The 12,137-nt window shown below is 35.8% G+C and overlaps 1 protein-coding gene across 6 annotated transcripts in view; it reads left to right on the forward strand.

Annotated features, from left to right (window-relative positions):
* The window catches only part of LOC145784470 (protein NLRC5-like), a 562,247-nt gene that overhangs the window by 491,042 nt on the left and 59,068 nt on the right, over positions 1-12,137 (forward strand). The window lies entirely within an intron of this gene.

Raw genomic sequence — 12,137 nt, forward strand, 5'->3', positions numbered from 1 at the left:
TGCGAGGCATAAAGTGCGACATGACATACCTTCGAAAAATCTTAAATAAAACTATATTCCGCAACATATGCCACTTAAATTTTGCATGCATCGGATTCAGTATTAAATTACCTTTCCAGGGATGGGCATTTGGGAGGAACGTCCAGCAGAACGGTTCAAAGATGGAGGATATTTTCACGATATTCAAGAAAATAATACGACTTTGCATAAAAAACACCTCTCCAAACATTTTCGAATAAAACTATATTCCGCAACATATGCCACTTAAATTTTGCATGCATCGGATTCAGTATTAAATTACCTTTCCAGGGATGTGCATCAATAGGTGGGCATTTGGGAGGAACGTCCAGCAGAACGGTTCAAAGATGGAGGATATTTTTACAATATTCAAGAAAATAATACGACTTTTTGCATAAAAAACACCTCTCCAAACATCTTCAAATAAAACTATATTCCGCAACATATGCCACTTAAATTTTGTATGCATCGGATTCAGTATTAAATTACCTTTCCAGGAATGTGCATCAATAAGTGGGCATTTGGGAGGAACGTCCAGCAGAACGGTTCAAAGATGGAGGATATTTTTACAATATTCAAGAAAATAACACGATTTTACATAAAAATACCTCTCCAAACATCTTCGAATAAAACTATATTCCGCAACATATGCCACTTAAATTTTGCATGCATCGGATTTAGTATTAAATTACCTTTCCAGGGATGTGCATCAATAGGTGGGCATTTGGGAGGAACGTCCAGCAGAACGGTTCAAAGATGGAGGATATTTTTACAATCTTCAAGAAAATAATACGACTTTTTGCATAAAAAATACCTCTTCAAACATCTTCGAATAAAACTATATTCCGCAACATATGCCACTTAAATTTTGCATGCATCGGATTTAGTATTAAATTACCTTTCCAGGGATGTGCATCAGTAGGTGGGCATTTGGGAGGAACGTCCAGCAGAACGGTTCAAAGATGGAGGATAATTTTACGATATTCAAGAAAATAATACGATTTTACAAAAAAAATACTTCTCCAAACATCTTCGAATAAAACTATATTCCGCAACATATGCCATTTAAATTTTGCATGCATCGGATTCAGTATTAAATTACCTTTCCAGAGATGTGCATCAATAGGTGGGCATTTGGGAGGAACGTCCAGCAGAACGGTTCAAAGATGGAAAATATTTTTACAATATTCAAGAAAATAATACGACTTTTTGCATAAAAAACACCTCTCCAAACATCTTCAAATAAAACTATATTCCGCAACATATGCCACTTAAATTTTGTATGCATCAAATTCAGTATTAAATTACCTTTCCAGGTATGTGCATCAATAGGTGGGCATTTGGGAGGAACGTCCAGCAGAACGGTTCAAAGATGGAAGATATTTTTAAGATATTCAAGAAAATAATACGATTTTACATAAAAAATACCTCTCCAAACATCTTCGAATAAAACTATATTCCGCAACATATGCCACTTAAATTTTGCATGCATCGGATTCAGTATTAAATTACCTTTCCAGGGATATGCATCAATAGGTGGGCATTTGGGAGGAACGTCCAGCAGAACGGTTCAAAGATGGAAAATATTTTTACAACATTCATGAAAATAGTACGATTTTGCATAAAAAACACCTCTCCAAACATCTTCGAATAAAACTATATTCCGCAACATATGCCACTTAAAATTTGCATGCATCGGATTCAGTATTAAATTACCTTTCCAGAGATGTGCATCAATAGGTGGGCATTTGGGAGGAACGTCCAGCAGAACGGTTCAAAGATGGAGGATATTTTTACAATGTTCAAGAAAATAATAAGATTTTTGCATAAAAAATAATAGTTGCATTCTTTGCATGATCAATGTCAGTTTTTGCACCACCAGTTCTGTTTTTTTTTTTATCATCAATTTTGATTTTTAGTTCAGAAACTTTGTTTTTTTGGTCATAAACTTCGGCTTTTGGCTGATACGTTTTGTTTGTTTTCGCCTTGTTCATATCAACTTTTGTGTCGTCGATTTTTGTTTCCAAAAAGTTATTTCAGCTTTTCCGTTGTGAGTTGCGGCTTTTCTCAAACTTTTGTCACAGCGTTCTATCAAACTTTTAGTGTTCTAATTACATTTTGTTCGCTTTATTATGGGGTTGGGATGTGAGGATTAAGGATTAGAGGTAGGGGAATAGGACTATAAGAGTGCTAGGACGGGAGCTGAAATGGGAGCCGGGACAGTTTTGTCAACGCACTGCCTTCAATCAAATGGTATAGCTCAGGGTTACTCAACTAATTAACCTTAACAAAGGTCCAGTTTGACAAGTCGACAATTTTTAGAGGTCCGATGAATAAGTTATTTCACAAGCAACTACTAAAGTTAAACTATCTGTACCAAGCCACTTTTTAGGTAAAATGTAACTCGAAAAGACGTATTATTTTCTTAAATAGGGAAAGGGAAGGGAATTTGATACACTTTTAACATTTTTGCCTGTTAACTGAAAATTACTTGACACAAACTATTGATTTTAAGCTGAAATGAAAGTCTGATCCCTTACACACTTTTTAAAAACATTTTCACTTTTGTATTTGTGTAACTTTTCTTTTTTAATTGAAATTTTAAAAACATCACTCAAATGTATCAATTTACCTTCCACGGAAGGTAAATTGATGCACCCGGAAGGTAATTTGATACAGTAAAACTAACACAGAAATCCCCCTTGACAGCAAAGATCTAAATGAAAATTTAATATGTGGTTGACGTGATTGTGCGCAAGGATGACTGTTGAGACCCATGTGTGCGGCGAAGCTTCTGCAGCGGGATGGACATGGGAAGAATGATTGGCTGGAGTTCTTATTTAAGAGGGGTTCTTTGAGCTGTTCTCATTTTTTAACAGTAGATAGCGTGTAGACCTACGAAAGCCTATATAATAGTTGTTTTCCAAAGTAGCAGGTCTAGTTAATAAAGAACAACTTATTTAAATCAACTAGATCCATGACAACATTTATTACAGTCACAAAAAAGAATTTAATATACAGTACTGTATAAATTTACCTTCTCCACATGTATCAGTTTACTTTTTTCAAAAAAAGTGATAAAATTCTGATTTTTGTATGCTTGGATGCACATTGCACACTGACGCTGTGACATTGCAGAAAAAACGTGACATGCCCTTAACTCGACCTGTTATCAGCCGGGACCTGATGGTCCCGCCCTTCACTAGTTTTGAAATTTTATATAGAAGGAATTCTCCTAAAGCGCTGATATTTCTTGACTTTTACTTTTTATCATTTGAGCATCGTTTAAACCTAATTTGGTTATTTTTGGAACATTATGTGGTTCACAATAAGCATTTTGTCACAGGTTGTTCAGAAATTTTGTCTAAATTCCTATATTTTGGCAATCGGCCTCGAAATGACTCATCGCTTCTGCTATTGTGTACACAGTGGCCGCAGTCAACCGCGAGTCAGGTCATCAATCACACGTTTCAACTTAGAACTAAACGCAATGGAACTCATAGTGTAATTTATCGTTTTATCTAAATCCCAGGCAGTTTTTGTTGCGTCATTGCACAATCTCAGCAAGTGAAGTTGACCAGTTTTTACGAAGATTCGACGTGTTCAAAACATGAAAAGCAAACTTTGGCTACTAGGAATAATCCGTTACTTTAGTTTAGTATTTACACTTTGCAACTTCTGAAAAGAAAAACAGGGCTAATCACAACCGAATCATCAACCACAGTTATCGACAAAGCGTTGTACCATTATGTGTAGACGACATCAGAGGAACGGGTTATTCCAAAAAAAGAAATAATCTCGGCAAAGTTTCTGATCGTCGCTCCAAATGCAATATGCCTTTTTGCACAAAGCACATATTGAAACTATGTATGTCATGCCATTCATGACATGTAGGCTACAGTTGAGAAGGAGCGATCTTCCCGGCGTAAGCACTACCTGACTACTCACAACAGAACAGCGAGCATTGTGTTTCTCTAAATGCTTGTAAACTGAATTTTTCATAACTCCACGATCATTTGTGTGTTGAACCAGAATTGTGGTACATTTCATTTTTAATTATGTAAAAGTAAAATTAACTATTCTTACATTGTCTCGACATTGCCAGACTCAAGTTAAACAACCCAGACAGAAAAACCAGTCATTTTTACATTGATTCAACGTCTGAAAAATGACGGGTTTTGCTGTCTGGGAAATTTAACTAAAAGCAGCAGCCCAGACAGAAAAGTTGGCTTTTATATCGTTTCAACGTTTAGCTACATTGAAAAGTATCAAAAAGAAGCTTTTTTTCTGATTCTAAAACATTTTGACAGGTTGAAATGAAAGCTACATTCTATGTTATGAAATGAAACGCCTGAAAAAACAGCTGACTGGAAATCGTGTTACCTATACTTCTAACCCAGCCAGTAAATCAACCACTTTCAACAATGATTCGACGTCTGCAGACGTTAAATAAATGTAAAAAGGACCAATTTTGCTGGCTGGGAAAGAATGTAATAACCTAGAGTTCTTTCAACCAGAAAATCAATCTGCGAAGGTTGAATCAATGTAAAAAAATGATTTGCTGGCTGGGACGCGACAACTATTTTATGCTTTCATTCATCTTGATTTGTCATGAGAGATACTGCGATGCTAAGCAGCAATGACCACATGTGGAGAACCTATCAGTGCAATTCATCACAATAAACTCAAAATCGCTTAATGTAGTATGAATATGAAAAATACTGTATTTATTGTAGGAAAAAATAATTTGTTTCAAAGTATTTTTTTGAATGGTCACAAAATCATCAAAATTAAAATTCGAACAAAGAAAATCGGACATAAAATGACTAAATGCCAGCAAAATTTGCGTTTTTAGAGCTTTTTTGCAACATATGTCTTCAGAATACACAAACTAAGCATTTATTTCGAAAACAAATAATTACAATATAAAATAAAAGCATTTGACTATGTGCATGCCAATTTTCTCAAATGTGCGATATTTAGAGGCTGAGTTATAACCCATTAATCAGGGCGTGGCCAAATGGTCCCGTCTCGTGCTTTTCGCGTGTCTTTGACACGAATACCAGAAAGGGTTAAAGCCTTATCCATAAACCATCAAAATAATGAATTGGGTTTCATCTTTCAGGAAGTTTTGTTTAATTTTCCAGACGAAAATAATCATGAGTTAAAAATTGTACCAAAATACTCAAAAAAAAAAACACTTTCACAATTTTATGCCACAAAAGCACGAGTTAGCTGCATGGTGCAATTTTTGTAGGCATTATTTTCACAGATCTTCCACCTAATGACAATATTTTTGACTAACATTTTTTGTACATATCTGTAGGGAGTAGAGATGCAGCGAACCCAAAATTTTTATCCGCACACCGCACCGCAACTGACTCATCTATCCGCGCACCGCACCGCACACCGCAATTTATCTGGAACTTTGACACTGCACCGCACCGCACACCGCAAATTACAAAATTAAAAAAAAATATTTTAACGAGTTATTGTTTAGAAAGTCAATTGTAGGAAAAAGCATCCATGGCATATAACTGGTAACCTAGTACCAATACAGTTGTGCACTAATTGGCCAGGCTAACCAGATCATATTCTCTTATCAGCAATGCATCTAAGTTCTAAGACATAATACAAACTAAGACAAATAGAATGTTCCTGGATCCAGTATCAGGACTTTTGAACACTTTTTGTAAGCAATAATGCAATTATAATGCCAGTGGCTATATGAACTACACACACAAGAGTAAAACTTATAGCCTGAACTCACTGGGCTAACTGATATAGTAAATAATGCGGTAGTTGCGCTAGGCCTATAGCCTGGTAACTGAACTTATCAGCTAGGCTACTAACCAAAAACATTCGTACAGCTTCCCTGACAAGCAAGCCCTAAAACCCTGTCAACTGCAAGCCATTTGCAATTTGCATTTGCATAGCTTTCCATCTTAGGGTTTCCGAAGGGAAAAATAACTGATCCGTGTTTCCAATTTAAATTTGAAGTTTCATAGCTGATTCTTGAAAAGTTGAAAGTTTACGTTTACGAAAGTTTAATTTCTTGAAAGTTTACGTTTACGAAAAAATAATTTCTTGAAAGTTTACGCGGCAAGCGGCGCGGCGCGGCTTTGTCATTTCAACCTTCCACGCGGCGCGGCGCGGCACGCGGCGAAAAAGTCAAAAGCGGCCGCGTACGCGGCGCGGCGCGGCGCGGCTTGCATCACTAGTAGGGAGGGTGTATCAAACTACCTTCCGTATCAACTTACCTTCCCTTTCCCAATCGTAAAAATATTCTCCATCTTTGAACTGTTCTGCTGGACGTACTTCCCAAATGCCCACCTATTGATGCACATCCCTGGAAAGGTAATTTAATACTGAATCCGATGCATGCAAAATTTAAGTGGCTTGTGTTGCGGAATATAATTTTATTCGAAGATGTTTGGAAAGATATTTTTTATGCAAAATCGTATTATTTTCTTGAATATCTTAAGAATATCCTCCATGTTTTAACCATTCTGCTGGACGTTCCTCCCAAATGCCCACCTATTGATGCACATCTCTGGAAAGGTAATTTAATATTGAATCCGATGCATGCAAAATTTCAGTGGCACGTGTTGCGGAATATAGTTTTATTCGAAGATGTTTGGAGAGGTGTTTTTATGCAAAAAGTCGTATTATTTTCTTGAATATTGTAAAAATATCCTCCATCTTTGAACCGTTCTGCTGGACGTTCCTCCCAAATGCCCACCTATTGATGCACATCCCTGGAAAGGTAATTTAATACTGAATCCGATGCATGCAAAATTTAAGTGGCTTGTGTTGCGGAATATAATTTTATTCGAAGATGTTTGGAAAGATATTTTTTATGCAAAATCGTATTATTTTCTTGAATATCTTAAGAATATCCTCCATGTTTTAACCATTCTGCTGGACGTTCCTCCCAAATGCCCACCTATTGATGCACATCCCTGGAAAGGTAATTTAATACTGAATCCGATGCATGCAAAATTTAAGTAGCATATGTTGCGGAATATAGTTTTATTCGAAGATGTTTGGAGAGGTGTTTTTTATGCAAAAAGTCGTATTATTTTCTTGAATATCGTAAAAATATCCTCCATTTTTAAACCGCTCTGCTGGACGTTCCTCCCAAATGCCCACCTATTGATGCACATCCCTGGAAAGGTAATTTAATACTGAATCCGATGCATGCAAAATTTAAATGGCATATGTTGCGGAATATAGTTTTATTTGAAGATGTTTGGAGAGGTATTCTTTATGCAAAAAGTCGTATTATTTTCTTGAATATCGTGAAAATATCCTCCATCTTTGAACCGTTCTGCTGGACGTTCCTCCCAAATGCCCACCTATTGATGCACATACCTGGAAAGGTAATTTAATACTGAATTTGATGCATACAAAATTTAAATGGCATATGTTGCGGAATATAGTTTTATTCGAAGATGTTTGGAGAGGTATTTTTTTTGTAAAATCGTATTATTTTCTTGAATATTGTAAAATTATCCTCCATCTTTGAACCGTTCTGCTGGACGTTCCTCCCAAATGCCCACCTATTGATGCACATCCCTGGAAAGGTAATTTAATACTGAATCTGATGCATACAAAATTTAAGTGGCATATATTGCGGAATATAGTTTTATTTGAAGATGTTTGGAGAGGTGTTTTTTATGCAAAAAGTCGTATTATTTTCTTGAATATTGTAAAAATATTTTCCATCTTTGAACCGTTCTGCTGGACGTTCCTCCTAAATGCCCACCTATTAATGCACATCCCTGGAAAGGTAATTTAATACTGAATCCGATGCATGCAAAATTTAAGTGGCATATGTTGCGGAATATAGTTTTATTCGAAGATGTTTGGAGAGGTATTTTTATGTAAAATCGTGTTATTTTCTTGAATATTGTAAAAACATCCCTCATATTTGAACCGTTCTGCTGGACGTTCCTCCCAAATGCCCACCTATTGATGCACATCCCTGGAAAGGTAATTTAATACTGAATCCGATGCATGCAAAATTTAAATGGCATATGTTGCGGAATATAGTTTTATTTGAAGATGTTTGGAGAGGTACTTTTATGTAAAATCGTATTATTTTCTTGAATATCGTAAAATTATCTTCCATCTTTGAACCGTTCTGCTGGACGTTCCTCCCAAATGCCCACCTATTGATGCACATCCCTGGAAAGGTAATTTAATACTGAATCTGATGCATACAAAATTTAAGTGGCATATGTTGCGGAATATAGTTTTATTTGAAGATGTTTGGAGAGGTATTTTTTATGCAAAAAGTCGTATTATTTTCTTGAATATTGTAAAAATATTTTCCATCTTTGAACCGTTCTGCTGGACGTTCCTCCCAAATGCCCACCTATTGATGCACATCCCTGGAAAGGTAATTTAATACTAAATCCGATGCATGCAAAATTTAAGTGGCATATGTTGCGGAATATAGTTTTATTCGAAGATGTTTGGAGAGGTATTTTTATGTAAAATCGTGTTATTTTCTTAAATTTTGTAAAAATATCCTCCATCTTTGAACCGTTCTGCTGGACGTTCCTCCCAAATGCCCACCTATTGATGCACATCCCTGGAAAGGTAATTTAATACTGAATCCGATGCATGCAAAATTTAAGTGGCATATGTTGCGGAATATAGTTTTATTTGAAGATGTTTGGAGAGGTGTTTTTTATGCAAAGTCGAGTAATTTTCTTGAATATCGTGAAAATATCCTCCATCTTTGAACCGTTCTGCTGGACGTTCCTCCCAAATGCCCACCTATTGATGCACATCCCTGGAAAGGTAATTTAATACTGAATCCGATGCATGCAAAATTTAAGTGGCATATGTTGCGGAATATAGTTTTATTCGAAGATGTTTGGAGAGGTATTTTTTATGCAAAAAGTCGTATTATTTTCTTGAATATCGTAAAAATATCCTCCATCTTTGAACCGTTCTGCTGGACGTTCCTCCCAGATGCCCACCTATTGATGCACATCCCTGGAAAGTTAATTTAATACTAAATCCGATGCATGCAAAATTTAAGTGGCATATGTTGCGGAATATAGTTTTATTTGAAGATGTTTGGAGAGGTATTTTTATGTAAAATCGTGTTATTTTCTTGAATATTGTAAAAATATCCTCCATCTTTGAACCGTTCTGCTGGACGTTCCTCCCAAATGCCCACCTATTGATGCACATCTCTGGAAAGGTAATTTAATACTGAATCCGATGCATGCAAAATTTAAGTGGCATATGTTGCGGAATATAGTTTTATTCGAAGATGTTTGGAGAGGTATTTTTTATGTAAAGTCGTATTATTTTCTTGAATGTTGTAAAATGATCCTCCATCTTTGAACTGTTCTGCTGGACGTTCCTCCCAAATGCCTACCTATTGATGCACATCCCTGGAAAGTTAATTTAATACTGAATCCAATGCATGCAAAATTTAAGTGGCATATGTTGCGGAATATAGTTTTATTCGAAGATGTTTGGAGAGGTGTTTTTTATGCAAAAAGTCGTATTATTTTCTTGAATATTGTAAAAATATTTTCCATCTTTGAACCGTTCTGCTGGACGTTCCTCCTAAATGCCCACCTATTGATGCACATCCCTGGAAAGGTAATTTAATACTGAATCCGATGCATGCAAAATTTAAATGGCATATGTTGCGGAATATAGTTTTATTTGAAGATGTTTCGAGAGGTATTCTTTATGCAAAAAGTCGTATTATTTTCTTGAATATCGTGAAAATATCCTCCATCTTTGAACCGTTCTGCTGGACGTTCCTCCCAAATGCCCACCTATTGATGCACATCCCTGGAAAGGTAATTTAATACTGAATCCGATGCATGCAAAATTTAAGTGGCATATGTTGCAGAATATAGTTTTATTCGAAGATGTTTGGAGAGGTGTTTTTTTTGTAAAATCGTATTATTTTCTTGAATATCGTAAAAATATCCTCCATCTTTGAACTGTTCTGCTGGACGTTCCTCCCAAATGCCCACCTATTGATGCACATCCCTGGAAAGGTAATTTAATACTGAATCCGATGCATGCAAAATTTAAGTAGCATATGTTGCGGAATATAGTTTTATTCCAAGATGTTTGGAGAGGTGTTTTTTATGCAAAAAGTCGTATTATTTTCTTGAATATCGTAAAAATATCCTCCATTTTTAAACCGCTCTGCTGGACGTTCCTCCCAAATGCCCACCTATTGATGCACATCCCTGGAAAGGTAATTTAATACTGAATCCGATGCATGCAAAATTTAAATGGCATATGTTGCGGAATATAGTTTTATTTGAAGATGTTTGGAGAGGTATTCTTTATGCAAAAAGTCGTATTATTTTCTTGAATATCGTGAAAATATCCTCCATCTTTGAACCGTTCTGCTGGACGTTCCTCCCAAATGCCCACCTATTGATGCACATCCCTGGAAAGGTAATTTAATACTGAATTTGATGCATACAAAATTTAAATGGCATATGTTGCGGAATATAGTTTTATTCGAAGATGTTTGGAGAGGTATTTTTTTTGTAAAATCGTATTATTTTCTTGAATATTGTAAAATTATCCTCCATCTTTGAACCGTTCTGCTGGACGTTCCTCCCAAATGCCCACCTATTGATGCACATCCCTGGAAAGGTAATTTAATACTGAATCTGATGCATACAAAATTTAAGTGGCATATATTGCGGAATATAGTTTTATTTGAAGATGTTTGGAGAGGTGTTTTTTATGCAAAAAGTCGTATTATTTTCTTGAATATTGTAAAAATATTTTCCATCTTTGAACCGTTCTGCTGGACGTTCCTCCTAAATGCCCACCTATTAATGCACATCCCTGGAAAGGTAATTTAATACTGAATCCGATGCATGCAAAATTTAAGTGGCATATGTTGCGGAATATAGTTTTATTCGAAGATGTTTGGAGAGGTATTTTTATGTAAAATCGTGTTATTTTCTTGAATATTGTAAAAACATCCCTCATTTTTGAACCGTTCTGCTGGACGTTCCTCCCAAATGCCCACCTATTGATGCACATCCCTGGAAAGGTAATTTAATACTGAATCCGATGCATGCAAAATTTAAATGGCATATGTTGCGGAATATAGTTTTATTTGAAGATGTTTGGAGAGGTACTTTTATGTAAAATTGTATTATTTTCTTGAATATCGTAAAATTATCTTCCATCTTTGAACCGTTCTGCTGGACGTTCCTCCCAAATGCCCACCTATTGATGCACATCCCTGGAAAGGTAATTTAATACTGAATCTGATGCATACAAAATTTAAGTGGCATATGTTGCGGAATATAGTTTTATTTGAAGATGTTTGGAGAGGTATTTTTTATGCAAAAAGTCGTATTATTTTCTTGAATATTGTAAAAATATTTTCCATCTTTGAACCGTTCTGCTGGACGTTCCTCCCAAATGCCCACCTATTGATGCACATCCCTGGAAAGGTAATTTAATACTAAATCCGATGCATGCAAAATTTAAGTGGCATATGTTGCGGAATATAGTTTTATTCGAAGATGTTTGGAGAGGTATTTTTATGTAAAATCGTGTTATTTTCTTAAATTTTGTAAAAATATCCTCCATCTTTGAACCGTTCTGCTGGACGTTCCTCCCAAATGCCCACCTATTGATGCACATCCCTGGAAAGGTAATTTAATACTGAATCCGATGCATGCAAAATTTAAGTGGCATATGTTGCGGAATATAGTTTTATTTGAAGATGTTTGGAGAGGTGTTTTTTATGCAAAGTCGTGTTATTTTCTTGAATATCGTGAAAATATCCTCCATCTTTGAACCGTTCTGCTGGACGTTCCTCCCAAATGCCCACCTATTGATGCACATCCCTGGAAAGGTAATTTAATACTGAATCCGATGCATGCAAAATTTAAGTGGCATATGTTGCGGAATATAGTTTTATTCGAAGATGTTTGGAGAGGTATTTTTTATGCAAAAAGTCGTATTATTTTCTTGAATATCGTAAAAATATCCTCCATCTTTGAACCGTTCTGCTGGACGTTCCTCCCAGATGCCCACCTATTGATGCACATCCCTGGAAAGTTAATTTAATACTAAATCCGATGCATGCAAAA

Source organism: Aplidium turbinatum, chromosome 1 (genome assembly GCF_918807975.1).
Source record: "Aplidium turbinatum chromosome 1, kaAplTurb1.1, whole genome shotgun sequence".
Classification (NCBI taxonomy): Eukaryota; Metazoa; Chordata; class Ascidiacea; order Aplousobranchia; family Polyclinidae; genus Aplidium; species Aplidium turbinatum.